General features: G+C 36.8%; 1 long non-coding RNA gene across 4 annotated transcripts; it reads left to right on the top strand.

Annotated features, from left to right (window-relative positions):
* Positions 1 to 1,632: 1,632 nt before the first annotated feature.
* Positions 1,633 to 14,252, top strand: LOC140854792 (uncharacterized). Of its 4 annotated transcripts, XR_012137934.1 has the most exons (6): positions 1,633 to 1,823; positions 11,096 to 11,180; positions 12,722 to 12,811; positions 12,939 to 13,019; positions 13,469 to 13,831; positions 13,928 to 14,252. It is a non-coding gene; the product is annotated as an uncharacterized lncRNA (long non-coding RNA). The 4 variants fall into 4 exon arrangements; XR_012137932.1 differs by having other exon boundaries at positions 12,939 to 13,831; XR_012137933.1 differs by having other exon boundaries at positions 12,722 to 13,019.
* The last annotated feature ends 1,505 nt before the right edge of the window (positions 14,253 to 15,757 follow it).

Genomic DNA, 15,757 nt, shown 5'->3' with positions numbered 1-15,757 from the left:
CCAAAGCCTCTTTATATTAAAGCAATATCTTTAAAATTGACACAACAAATGTAATTTGGAGCTATATTTTTTAGGCTTGGGATTGAAGCACCTACACATAAGGCTACAAATGAATCGGGTTGACCATGACCTAACCTAATTCGACCCACATAAATCTGATCCGAACATTTTAAAGGACCCGTGGATCCTGATCGGGTTTAAAATTATATCCATTCATTTTTCGGATTGGATCTGATTTACTGAATTTTGATCCGATCCAACCCGTAGGGATTTTTGGATTGATTTGGATCTTGAGATAAATGATCTGACCCATTCTAGCCTGAACCCAATACAAGAATCGCCATGATTACCTCCTTTGGTTCTATTCTTCTCTGTTTATTGAAGTTCAAAGCTCTACTCCTTTTTTTTCTTTTATTCCTTTATTTATTTTCATAATTACAATCCTTCGGTTCTTTGGAAGATGGTCCTTTTAAACTCATATTTCTGCTGCCCCATCAACCTCCTTCAAGTTTTTAAATATATGTCAAAAAGAAGCACGATGAAAGTAGAATTAAAATATTTATTCATCTAATATTACAAAAGTCATAGAAGCATACTAATTTAAAAATAGATAAAATAGAACTCACTGACTTCCTCCTATCTTCATTCATCCAAACTTTGCACACAGATTGAAAAAGAATCAAGATTCTATTGATCAAAGGTTGTTGGCTATCATTACTAGCTTTTCAAATTATGTGAAGATATTGATACTCATTTTTATATGCTCTTATTAGTTGGGTCTTGGTACTCATTTTAGCTTCATAAGCTTCATTAGAAACATCAACAAGAATAAGAACATAAGTAGAATTAGATATGAGTTAAGAACAAGTAATAGATTCAGTATCTACCTGAGAGTCTGAAAATTAGTACATAAGCCAACAATAAAGAGCACACATTAAAGAAAAGGAAGTCCTCAAGTAGTGTTGCTATACAAAATAGTACCATAATAGCTCTCATTTGGTGCTTATTGATTTTGTTATTTATAACCGAGATCCAAATCGATCCAGACTCGAATGAACCCATATTTTATGGATCAAGGCCAGGTTATATATAGACCCGACCTGACTTAGTCCAATCTTCCATTGGATAGATTTTGAATCCAATATTCAGATCTGATCAAGAAATCAGATTGGATCAGGATCACTCATGACCCAATCTGACCCATTTGCCCCCTACTTACACGTGTGGTTATCTCCATATACTAATAAAACCAATTGATTAGAGTTGAACATCACTAACCATGAGCTCTTTGGGGTGCAAGCTGGCGGGTAGACCTGCATCCAACCAAACTTGACCCAATCTTAAACTCAACCCATACCTAAAGTTAGGACCATGATTGGGTTTGGATCTTGACAAAATTAGGGCAACCCAATTTAGCCAGATCAAATCTAATACTTGTTCCAATCTGCATCCGATTCCAAACATGCAATTTGGGTTGGGCCTCGGTCAGCCAGACATAGACCCTACTCAGTGCACTTGCAGCCTTGAGTCAACCATTTTAGGCATCGGTTCGAGTCAACCTGTTTCGACCCGAAAAGGATGAGGTGTTTCTCGCCAAACCTTACCTTTGGAATGACATCTCCGAATTGCTACCTTCCCTCTGCCGTGCTCCCATAATTTTCGAGCCATCTTCTTGCTTCCAAGCTCCAGGGCGATGGAGATTGTTCGATCTCAGAGGAAGCCTACCATCGGTACTGCCCCAAGCCTCTCTTTTCACCGCTCTGCCCCAACTCTCGAGGTCCACCACGAGGATTTTGAGCTCTATGCTATCGGTCACCTCGGTGGTACCCTCTTACCTCCCTCCTCATTTTCTTTCTGATTAGCATTTCTAGGGTTTTCTTGGAGGTGTGATCCAAGGAGAGCTATTATTATTATTATTATTATTATTATTATTATTATTATTATTACTATTATTATTATTATTATTTATTTTTTTTGGTCTCTGGAGCTAGTATATACTTCCATTTTCATGAGGGTTTGCCATGAAATCGATCACTTCTTGAATCGGTTGGCGTAGTTCCAAAAGAGATCTCAGATTGGTTATCCCGTGGGAAGAAACCTGATGAAATGAAAAATTTGATAATTTATATATTATTTGAGCAGAATCCCACCATTCATTGATGCAATTTATATATATTAGTTAGATCTAAGGTTGCATTTGGTAGCTGTTAATCTATCCAAATTGCCAGCAATTTAATGTGGGCCCACCAAATTATTGTGTTTGGTATGCTTTTGGATGGCAATCTAGATTGCCTTGGGAATCTACATTACTTTCCATAAGGCAATCTAGATAGTCTTGAGGAGGGATGGCTATCGAGATTACTATTGAATTTTCTATAGGTACCAGTGCATGTAGATTTTAAAATTTTTCTAAATCCAAAATGCAGCAAAAAAATTAGATTAAAATATTATTAATCTAAGCATGCATTTATCATATGAAAGCACCTATAGATTAGTTATATGCTGAAATTAACATAAACTGATTTTAGGATGAATGAATGAAAGTCTGTAAACAGTTCACATACCTGAATCACTTTTTCTTTGTTTCAAACTTGTAACTGGGTTGAATCCAATTCAATCCCTAGATCTAGAGCTGAACAAGTTCTGAATCAGTAGCGCAGGTGTCCTACCTCTATGGATATCTATAGGATCGATCTGGATAGACACCTCTTAATTCTGCTTGTCTGAATCAAAAGTTTGAATAGGCTTGAACCAAGCCTGGATAGGTTTGAAATTATGAACCTTTTTTATCTTTCTTTCTTGATTCTTGAAGAAACCAAGAATCTTTTTTGATTCCTTAATTAATCAAGAAGTGGTTGTAACTAACTTCCAACAACTTGAGAGGAAGAAGATGAAATCAAATAACAACTTGGCACCAACCTATTGACACCCAAAAATACTACCGTCCATCTCTTTAAAAGCTCCAACAAGGGGACGTCGAGAGAGAGAGAGAGAGAGGATGTGGGCTAGAGAGAGGAGGAGAGGGGAGGTGATGGGCACAGTAAAGGTGGCGGCAAGGAAGGGAGGAAGTGAGATAATGAGAGGAGTAAGGCTAGCTAGGGTTCTTCATATAGACAACATAAGGGTGTCCTAATCAAATTAGGATCCCTCCTAATCATATTAGAGTCCTAGCTTAAAAATATTTGGACCAAATAAATAGAACACCACCCATAACTCATCCATACTCACACCCAATGCTAGACATCCCATCATATGGGATCCAATAAAAAGTCTCAAATCAGCTCTCATAGTTTCATAAATTCACTTCAAGGGTTCTTAATGAATAAAATCAAGAAACTCTTTTTTGATTTAATTCAAACTATAAATTAAACATCCAATTATTGGATCTTATTGAATCAAATTCAATTAAGTTCAAATCAAGTGTAGAAATTGGTTAATGCTTATCATATAAGCAAACCAACTATACAAAAAATTGGGTTCACTCAGGTACTAGCAAGGTTAACATGAACCTAATAGGATTTCTCTAAATTCATATAAATTGGTACTTTATAAGTCTAATTATTAACCAATCCAGGTCTTTTTTCTTTATGTGTGATCCCATAGGTTTAATTCTATGTAGTAGTGAGACATGCCATGATCTCTATCATAGGTATTACTGAAATTTCTTTCAATGGGTCAAAATAATTTCACTCTAACTCGACAAGGATTATTGCTCCAAAATGATCCTATTGAGCTTTCATAATCTACCAGTGACATCTAATAATATGTAGTGGCAACTCAGTAGAACCGAAATAGAACTTCTAGATATAGTTAATGTATGAGACAGTCCCTCTATCGTAAGTCCTGACTAGATGGCGGTCATAGATAAATTATCAAATCTTATCATCAGTCATATGATAGATGTGATTAGCTCAAGTCTAATAATGATTTCAAATAAAAATTTTTTCCATTAATTACACTATTATGGCCATAGACTTGTGGACTCAGCTTCTCAAATCTCATAGGACTTCTCTTCTCTATCAAGATCGATAGATCTCATATAGATGCATACGTTGATCACACAGCTCAACCAACTGAAGCCAACATGCACCATAAAAATTTATGATTGAGTTAATATTTATATGTAGTCAAATTACAGCAGTCTTACTATGAGCAATTATGACATCGCAGGTTAAAAGATCAGTCACACAACTACAGTATTAAGATAATCACTGATGATCGAATAAAAATTTATATGATTCTCGTATGATCATGTTCAGTATAAGTTATTCTCTAACAATTATTTATACTTTTTGCTCAGTATCTATACACTATAGACTAGAGACTCATCTATCCTAAAGAAAACAAACAGTGTACCGATCTATCTGGATAGATCACCATCCCTTATGACTATCCTATGATCAGAAGTAATTTAAGAATCGATCATACATACCTCTAATTCTTAATACTTGAGAATATATATCATAACATCAATTTCAAAAATGATTCAAAGATACATAATACTTGAATGAAAAATAAAAACTTATCCTTTATTGATTAAATCAATAGTTTAAGTACAAATATGTGTCATAGAATAAAAATATATCAGTCAATAATTAACTTCTAGGACATACATCTAACAATTACCACTTATTTGATAATATTGTAATAAATATTTTGGATAAAATTATCCCTAAAAAAATTTGCCCCCCTTCACGTCCTACCCGTGGCTTCTCCATGCCCAACCCTCCCCCATCACCACTTCCCAACCCCCTCCCCTGGTGCCACCCCCATACCACCCCCCCTCCCCTCTTCCCCCTCACCTCACGGGGGACATCACTAGAGAGGCAATTGGCATGGAGGTCGAGCACGTGGAGGGTGCGACAACACAACCTCGTGTGGGAGGCCACCATAGAGGCAGTTGTCAGTGAGGAAGAGCTGCAAAGGGTGGGGAGAGGAAGTCGGCATGCTCGTTGAGGACATGGACAAAGAGGTATGGGATGCCATCCATCAGATTGTACGAGCTCCCATCGGCATGCTTGCTGGTGATGGGTCAGATCTCGAGGTCGCTGAAGCTAGAGCCTTCATCAGGGATGGCGGCAAGGGCGATCCTTTCTTCTCTTCCTTTGGTTTTGAAGCATCATCGATGGCCGAAGTGGCTTCCTTCGGCTTCAAATTTCTCGATGGGAGTCCTCTTCTTTAGGAGTAGATGGCTTGTCCTTTGATTTCTTCTCCTCTGATTTCTTCTCATCCATCACTGTCTCTAGTTGCTTATCATATCCCTCAACCTTCTTCTCCTGAACGATAGCCTATGGGTTGTCAGGCTTCTATTCGACCGTAGCTGGATCAACTTGGGTGGCAGTAGTAGCCGGTAGCGTGGCTGTCGATGTAGCAGATCCAGAGGCTGATCTCTCCCTTGATCTAAGAGAAGACACTCCTCCTCTCCAAGGGATAATAAACCAACACTCCTATTCTCCAAGGGATAATAAACCAACAAGGAGGCCTGGGCATCGGCCTCAGACGTCCCCCTCCAGGCGAGTAGATTGGCATCAAAGATCTTGATCTTGCTGAGGAAGGTGTTGCAATGGTCGGTCTTCTTATTATTGTAGATATTGATCTCAAGGGTCTCAGTGGGTAGGGCATCTGATCACTAGAGGTATTTTAAAATTTTGATTTCATATTACTGGTAATCTGATTGGCATATCAAATATATCAATCAAATTTTTCAGTAATTTTATTATAATTTTATATGCATATACCAAATACAGTAATCAACATTATTGATAATTTAATTAATCGCAATCCACATTACTAGCAATCAACATTATCTTTCAAGATTGCTTGGCGATGCACCAAATGCAACCTAAGGATTGGAATTTTATATTTGCAAATATTTAGGTCAATGAGCTATGGAGGGCAAATATGAGGCATCAAGATGCTTTGGAGGTGATAAATCAAGGATATAATCTCAAACTTTGTGCTTCATCTTGTGTAGAACATATGTTTCACGTTATTATCTATGTCTTTGTGGGATTTGATCATTGTCTTGAAGTGGCTCTGATTTCAGCTTGTTTGCTGAAATTTAGGGAGGATTGGAGGAGATGGTTTCTTTCCATGGAGACCATACTTTTCTGTTGTCGCTTCTATCTTGAAACCTCTGAATCTCAGGTGGATTATTCTCTGTCCTATGAGAAGTACAACATATTAAAGATAGTTTGTTCCATTAAGCCCCAATTAGTTATTCTTACCATATAGAGGATGCTCATGGTTGATGTTGCTATGATTTTCTGACTTGAGGTCGATGCGACTGGAGTGGGTGGCAACAACAGGACGATGGTGGTAAGATCTATAAAAGAAATTTCTGATCGGAGTTAACTATGGTAGGGATCCGCCAACACTTAAGTTAGAATCTTGAAATAAATGGAAAGGAGCATGCGAGAGAGAAAATTAAATTGCCTATCTGGGGGTCCCTGTTTGTCTCTATTTATAGATAGAGGTGAGAGCTGTGAGAGAGGAGAGTTGGAGGCCATCCCGACCATTTTGAATGCATTACTCAGAGATTTTTGACATGATCTCTCAGGATTTAGCGATTGTCGTTGCCTTATCAACAAACCCATTGCTGGCTTCAATTCAAATTTTTAAAAATTTATTTAGGATCAAAATAGGGGAGGTCTCGATCCTCTATCCGATTTCCACCGCCCAATGATAAGGCCACCCAATAGTGGCTGATGCATGATCCTTGGGCCAGTGTGAATGGCCGATGGCCATTGGAGGCTGGTGCAATTGGCAAACGACCGTCGTTAGGCCAGCCTTATCCCCCTCCATGTCCTTCTCTATTTAAATCTCTCCTCCCCTACTCTCGGCTTCATCGAGCTCCTCCCTTCCTCCTCTTGGACGATCGACTGTTAGAAAGTCAGATAGGGTGCATGTGTAGATTTCAAAATTCTTTTTGATCACAACAAAAAAATAAACTGGTTAAATTCTTTAACCCTGCATGTATTAGATCTTATCTAATCCTATCCAAGCCTAGAAGAAAAGACATACATATAATCTGAAAATTAAAATTAGAATGAGATCAAATCTCAATACCTTAGCATAGGTAGAAATTCATCACTACCGATGATCACTGGTTCGAAATTCTCGAGCCACACACGTATCCGACTTCTACAGGTATTCATCAGGATCAACCTCAAATCGATTTTCTCATAGTAGATATTTCTTCTCCAAGTAAGATCTCAGTCTTTAGAACCTCGATCAACTCTTTGATCTAGACTGCGGAATCAACCTTGATCTATAATTTTTTTCTTCGTTCCTCGCACTGGATGAAGACTCCTCAACTCTTGGCATGTAGAATGGTGGGGTGCCCAATCTTTAGGCATGGAAAAGAGAAGAGGGAGAAGGGGAGGCATGCAGAAGGAGAGAGGTGTTTTGGTTTCACAAAATTCTATTACTCACAAACCCTAAGAGACCTTTCTTTATATAGGTCCTTTCCTTATTCAAAAGAGAAATCCAATTAAGTTAAAAAGGTACATCCTTATCATAAAAAATTTTACCTTTTTAATCTGATTTTTTTCAATAAAATTAGACTTAATTAGAATACAGGGCAGACTCAATAAAATCAGACTTAATTGGGCGCCCAAGGAATATAGGGTAGATAGTTGGGGCGCCGACCCTTGGCGCCCCATTCAAGGGTTTTAATCCAAGAGAGGGGCTATAGCCCCTCTCTCTCTCCTCCATGCCAAGCCATAAGAGGGGGTGGGCCCCTCCTGTAATATCCAGGGCATTGGCATCCTTGGTCCTGCCAAAAAGGGAGGTAGGCACCACCCATTTTTTCAACTATTCTACACACACACTCAGAGATAATAAGAAGATAATGAAGAGACAATGAGAAGATAATTTAACCAACTAATTAACTTAATCCATCTTTTGGGCTCACAATAAAGGCCCAATTAAATTCAAATAGATTTAGGTTAGGTTCAAGGCTATGGACTTGATCAAATTGAAGTCCTAAGAAGAATTAGGTTTAACCATGTGCTAGCATGATTCTCCTAAACCTAATAGAATGTCAATAAATTCTTATTCAATTAGAACTTCATAAGTTCAATTGGCAAATTTAAAATTAAATCTCTTAATATGTGACCCCATAGGTTTCATTCTATCTGGTAGTGAGATATATTGTGATCTCTATCACAATATCATCGAAACTCTTTTCGATGGATTGAAATATTTTTAATTCTATCCTTCAAGGATTATCGATCATCAAGATGACGTCCGATGAGTCTCACAATCCACTAGTAACACCTAGCAGTATGTAATGACAATCCAGTAGAATGAAAGTATGAACCCTTAGGTACAGTTATCATATGATTTAGTCTTTCTATCATAAGTTCCGACTTGATGGAGGTCATGGAGAACTCATCAGACCCCAATGTCAGTCATATGCTAGATTGACTCGACTCGAGTTTATTTGTGAATCACGTGAAAATTCTTTTCCGGTATTCACACTTGCTTTAGCCAAAGACTTTCTGAATTCAATCTCACAAGTTGCATAGAATTTCTCCTTTTCTATCAAGGTCAATAGATTTCTTCTAGATGCATCCTACTCCAAATAGCAAACTTGAACCTATTGAAGCCAATATATACAGTAAGGACCCAAATAGCTAGGGATCAAGAAAACGTACAGTCAAACTCAATAGCCTCATTGTGAATAGCCAATGACATCGCAGGTTAAAGGACTACTCACACTACTGCAGCATCGAGAAGATCACTGACGAGTGAGTAGACATTTATATGGTTTTTCGTGTTGGTCATACTCAGTGAAATTATTTTCTAATAACCACCTGTACCCTCATCTCAGTGTCTCTACACTGCAGACTCGAGACTCATCTGCCCACAAGAGAGATGAACTATGCATCGATCTCGAATGGATTGATCACTGTCCTCCGTGATGATCCTTTAATCGAAAGTATTTAAAAATTAACCACTAATTAATGTATATCTCAGATTCTCAACATATTGAGAATATCAAAATCATCTTTATTAATTTTGAAGATAAATCAGGGACATATAAACATGATTATAATAAAAAAATTTTTATTGATAATAAAAAGTTATAAGTACAAGTTTAAGCTTTGAAAATACGTAATGTGTCAGCCAACAATTGACTTCTAGACACAAATCCAACGCCGACAAACTACATAGTCGAGCCTAGCCACCCAAAAATCTTCTTTTCTCTCTTTAAATCCCATCCTTCCTTTATTTTAATTCAGATTTTTGTACTTTGAAGCATCAGAACTTGTTGTCATCGATCGAGATTCACTGCCTCTATTGATTGCTGATGAGATCTCTTCCCTCTTTTTTCATTCCTTTCAAATCTGAACCACATTTCCCAAGTTATTTTCAACTCATTTTGATCCCTATTTTTTGCTCTTTTGGCCTTGCTTTCGGGCCACTACCGTCAACACCGCCACTACCACTGTCGTTACTGCTGTCGGACCCTGGCCATGCCCGTTGTGCCACCACCATCCTAGCCAGCAATGAATCCCCTCTCTTCTCCATCTTCTCTTCCCTTTCCTCTATTTCTCTTCATTTTCTTCTTTCTCCTCCATTTTTCCATCTCCTTTATTATTTAATTATCTAATTAATTTTTATGTTTGTTAATTCTCCCTCCTCTGATCTGTGCTCCGGATATTGTGATCATTGATGGATCAAACCTCGACTCTGATCTTACCCAACTCAAGTCTCTCTCTCTCTCTCCTTTCTATTTCAATTGATTGATCCAAATCAAGCCTAAATTTTTAATTTTGTTCTTTAATTAGGAAATTAGATCTAATTCAGGGATTTTAAATTGATCAGGTAGAATTGCAAATCTGGAGATTTGATCATGACTAGATCTATTGCATAAAGGTAACCATAATCTCCACCTAGATATCTATATTTGATAAACATTTAGATTCTAGGGGTGGTCAACATCTTTGGATGTTAGATTTAATTCGATGATATAAATTAGAATATCTTCTGCTTAGAAACCTAATAGGGTGTTAATTTTTTTAGGTTTTAGTTTATACTCCTGATTGGCAAATTATCATGAAAATCTAGGGCAAGGGGTTGTAAGTAACCTCTACTTCTAATGTATTTTTTTTTAAATTTTTACACTTGTCTAATGCTATTATATTCTATTTAAATTAATTATCTTATATGCTTTACATGAAAATGAATTGTGAAATATTTGATCACATATGCATGTTTTAGTAGAAAAATAAATTATATTTCTTTGCATCAAAATGTGTTGTGTGTCGGTCTACTGTTCTCTAGTCTGACTATGATCACATGGATTCAAGATCTAGTCATCTTTTGGGCCTCCAGTGAGAAAACCATTGGTGCACACCGACAGACAGTGTGTTTTAGTCAAAGCTAGTTTTTCTTTTGGACCTAACCAGACAGGGCTAAAATCATTAGCGCATATTGATGAGAGTACATTTATCTATGTAATATTAGAGCTAGTTTTCTTTTCGGGCCTTAAGTGGGGTGATCACTGGCGCATGACTGATGGATGGCATGTTGTAGTCAGAAATCTTATCTCTTTCGGGCCTAACCATGGGTCGATCATACTCATAGTTAAAGAGACTAGGAGAGTGAGAGTGGAAGGTCAACTCTTGATTATCCAGATAATTTATTTTGAGTAATTATATATTTTAGTTCTATGTTGATTGAGATGACATGCTTTTATATTTATTGAAATCTTTTAATGGAAAGATCATGCAACTTGAAAATTAATTTTTGTATAAAATACTTAATTAAATTAGAGATTTGGTAACTTACTGAGCCCATAAAGCTCACTTTTTTCTTTTATTTTTTTGTATTAGATCGAGAAGATGCTATGGGGCTTGGGATGGATCAGTGAGAAGCATAGAGATTTAGGTATTATTAGCTTAGCTATCTTTGAATAAAAATTATTTTGAACTTTTGTTGCATCTTTGTTGCATCACTTTCTTAGCACATGGACAAAGAATATGCATACAACATATGCCATAACTATGGAAAAAAGGTAAAGAGGACTGTACAGTTGGTTTAAACTTTAAACATGATCTGATTGATATTTTATCCTGCTTTTTAGGATTATACACCCTCCTCCTCTCAAAAGACTATTTCATCAACTCCTAGAGTTGCGATCACCATGGCTGCCCTTATTGGCATTTCAGGTTCACTTTCATGCTCATCTTTTTTGAAAGTTTATTGGCAGAAAATGCTGACTTTTTTATATTATCAACATAAATATGTTTTTAATGGAAATGTTAATCATTAGATATGCAACTAATATCATGTTCAATAATATTATGAAGAAGTTTGATATCAGATATTTTGAAGTAGAATTTATTGTCTCATTATTTTGTTGAGGAGGATGCTGTTATTAAGTATCTGTCATTTCTTGTATCACAAAAAATAAAAAATAAATACTCCTATGCCGACTTCAATGGCATGATTATATCTTCTTTGTGCAATTTGGGGCATTTTAATTTGGTTTGAATGACAATGGATGCTCAGTTGCTCTTTCCTAGATCAGAAAACAAGGATGACATTCTATTAAAACAGCTCATAAGTCGTAAACATGAACCATTGATCTTCTAAACTATATATATATATATACATTACGAAACTTAACTACATGTTTTTAATATATGTATTTTGGTAGTAAGAATAGTCACTGCCTATGTGATAATATAGTTTTAGGTGCTCAATTTACTAACCTTTCTATCCTGATATTGTTCCATTTGTTTTTAAAAAGTTGATAAACTTGAAATCTAGTTATAGGTTAAGTTGATGGATGTTATATAATTAGTTTAGAAAATTTTTCTGACCTCCTGTTGTAAAATGTAGTTCTTGCCATTAGTGGGAAATTATTTTCTGGTGTAATATGTTTCTAAGCAGCAAAATCTTGATAACCATTGCACGTTATAGTGTTGATTCTTTATATGTGATGCTTCAAAATTGTTGGTAGAACAACGGTTTGTCATCACTTATCCCATCCATTTTCTTTGCAGACTTCTCTATTTAATGCAGAACATTTGGTTAAGCAGATATATAATGCGAAGGACTCATTAGATTGATACTGATTGCAGTTCATTGTGTATTGGCAAGATAGATTAATGAATTTCAAGGCACGCTAAGTCCTTGATATATTATTTAGCATATGTATGCTTTTTATAGCAGTCCTGATCTAGAACGAAAAATTACATGCATATAATATTCCTTTCTGATTGGTAAGTGGCTAACCGCAATGGCATATAGATAGAAGGATAAGTGGTTTTCTTAAGGCAACATTATATATTATCAATCAAGTCTTCTTGCCTGACAGAAATGAGGAAAGCCACAGGATTCAAAAAAAAGCGATAAGAGAAGGAAAAAAAAAAAAATGAAAACAGGGAGAGTAGATTGACACGTAATCTCTTGCATCTCACCTGCATGTATGTGCATAAGATGTATTCTGCAAATAATTAGATACTATGGCAGAATTGAAGAGTGAAAATGCACAAAGCCTGTAAAAGCTAGAACGTCCAATTCAAAGCTCTCTTTGTTTCAGTCTTTGGAGTTTTCATCCAAATCCATTGGTGTATGAAAGCCCAATGAGTATAATCATATGAGCCTTTATAAAAGTAATAATTGGCAGACACCGCAGATGCTCTTCCTTTTCCTTTTTCTTCCATTTGTTGTCTCTTATTGTGTTCTACTTTCTGTTAACAAGGAAAATTTGAGAGCTGCTCTGGCCAGCATGGGGGTTGGTGGGCATGCAGTGGATGATGTAATGGATGAAACTAGGGATCAGCATCGCCAGGTAGTAATGTTTATATACTTGTTGTGCTCCTATAATTTGGTATATTTGCTGTCCTTTTCTTCCCATTCTCTTACATCAGTGATAATAAGAGAAATTGTCAAGCTGACTTGCACAATGATCTTTGAAGCTATTCATGCCATCTCATGTGATGCTGGATTAACCATTCAAACCAGTATTTCAACGAAAGATAAAAATCCTGAAATGCAGGGTAAGTGCAGAGCAACTTTACATTCTCAACCAGCTATTCTTGTGGTTAGTTACAGAGGCAGTCAGTGGTGCACCCCATCACACTGACACTTTGTTCAAACATTTAACACAAGCTAACAACTGCTGAGATAATTTCCTCTTGTTCCTGAATTCATGCTTTACAGAGCCATCACACAACCTCATGTATCTCTTGTGGATACAGAGAGTAAATGTCATAATATTCTAGGTTCGGTTCTGGGACCGAGCCTCCTTTTGCTTCTACTCTTCCCATCTTACGTGCATATGGCAGGCCCATCTTTTATAATCCATGCTTTCCCTCGAAAATATTTTGCCAACTTAGTCAATCCATTGCTGCGCATGTCAAGTTCATGCAATGCTTGCTGTCAAAAGCCTTTTGACATACTTGACTGGATTTTTTGGCCAATCAGTTAAACCTTCTAATTTTTTCAGTGAAATGCTCTGATGCAAGAGCTGTGGCTTCGATGGATGCAACAGAAGGCTGATGAATGCTTTAATACGAGTTACTCTCTGAGCAAGGTCCCGTCTGTTTGTTCCATCATATGGGCGGTGAGCTCTTCTGTCGACACTGGTTCACTGTGCAAGGATGGTCACCATACTGTTGAACTTCATGACCGTGCAGTGAAGGGAGTCCATCATTCTATGTACTAATAAATGTCGTTGCTGTCTTCCCACTATTTCACCAGACTTAAGCTACTGGTGCATTGATAAGTTACTTTAACTGCTTCGGAGACCGACCTGCCTTTGCTGCCTAGACTGGTCCCGGTTCTATCACTCCCTGTGACTCAAGTGCTGGTACTTCAATATATTTGCGTCTATATCTATCAAGCATGAGTACTAAACTGAAGATGGTTTCTTCAATATATATTCTTTTCCACCTTGTTTTTCCAGCAGCCAGCGTCTGCTAAAGCATGGGCTTCATCCTGCCGATCATTCTATTGAGTTCAAGTGCTGATTTAAATGCTCATCTGCTTGCCGATAGGATTGCAACAGACACCAAGATGCGCAGAGTGATATCAGACATCAAATTAACCACTGCATGTCACTCATTAAATATGTTTTTTGTGGTCCAGCATATTATTGAAATAACGTAAGATACAATATTTTCCGCAAAAAACAGTACAATGTTTTGTATATTTTAGTCAATTATGTATTTTGTAGTTGGGGTCATCTAGCATACTTTGTTTAGAACTTCAAAATGCAAATTTATTATGTGGTGGAGATTAATATTTGAGAGTTATCATGTTTCAAGATGATAATTGCATCAGCTTTTAGTCTTATCACCAATTTTTATGTAGTGAAGGTGGTGTAACATTGTGATTGGTAGTTCCGTCCATTTCAATCGTGGAAACTGTGGATTAAGACGTGCTACGATTTGGAAGTTACACTTTGGGGTTTTGTTGGTTGTTGCTTGAGCTTGACAAGCAACTGTATTTTTTAAGGACTGTCAAAGTTGGGATGCTCCTACAATCTCAATTTTCCAGAAATTCTGTTACCATCTTCATTTGCATTTCTTGTGTCATCATGAACGTCCTATCTAAATCATGACAATCAGGCAAAATCATTGTGTATTTTATGGCAAATGGATCCACAGAAAAGAAACATATTTGAATAATGGACCTCTTGATAATTTCTGAACACAAATGGTGCTGATCTGAAATCATTCTTGGGCTCGCACTGGGAAATCTCCTAGGATTTCTAACATCCACTTTTTGGATCCATCCGGTGTGCTTAGATATTCAAACGATTTTAAGATCAAATAATATTATTTTTATGACTGTGTTTTATGATTATATATGGGAGCTCCCCTCCCCTTAGAAATGCAAAGGTCCTAGCTGCGGTGCATATTTGCACATATTTAAATTCCTCTACATGAGCCAGAACAAGAGCGCTCACTATCAGAAAGACGGGGTGAAAACAAAGTTCTTCTCATTGGTTCACTAGCAGTGCCGCCTTCCAAATTCCCGTTTGTTGCCAAGTACCTCGGAGGGTTTCCATTTCAAGGTTTAGATACATCCTATGGTCACCAAATTCATTTCAGATCCAACAAAGGCAAAATATCCACCAGCTACGGCTCGGGCTGTTCTGGTTCCACCAGCCACGGTTTTGTAGCCATTGCTCGTTAGGAGAAAATATTTGTCGCAACAATGATACCATGATAAATTTGTCATAACTCAACGAAAACGTCTGTATTTTATCGAGTATTATATATTTTATCAATTTTTATAAATAATATCCTATATTAATCATCAATTTTTAATTTTTAATTAAATTATAATAATTTTGACGTGATATCATCGTTGCAATGAATATTTTCTCGTGGTCAGGATTTCGCTCCAATAATGATGTCTCTTTAAGGTATAAAAATTTATTTATTACTTAAAGCTATTATTTTACAGTGACAGCAAATCTCATGTCAAAATCTATCGTAACATCTACTTATATTGGTCAAGTGTAATGCACCACGAGGAGAAGAATGGTTACGATCCTAATGAGAAAAAAAAATATTTATAAATCTTGTTAATTTTCGTAAAGATTCCAAGAGCCTTGTGTATATTAGCGCCACGCTCCTACCCCACAATCTCATACTACGTACTGTCTCGTACGCATGCATAGGTAATGACCTAAGGTAGCTTTAATTCTGAAAACGACGTTTCATAACTAAGATGCCATGTGATAAAGGGTATCAAGAGCATGAGATATATTAGCTCTTAGCTCTAC

Source organism: Elaeis guineensis, chromosome 1 (genome assembly GCF_000442705.2).
Source record: "Elaeis guineensis isolate ETL-2024a chromosome 1, EG11, whole genome shotgun sequence".
Taxonomy (NCBI): domain Eukaryota; kingdom Viridiplantae; phylum Streptophyta; class Magnoliopsida; order Arecales; family Arecaceae; genus Elaeis; species Elaeis guineensis.
The sequence above is the reverse complement of the archived record's forward strand: the minus strand, read 5'-3'. Positions and strand labels throughout refer to the sequence as shown.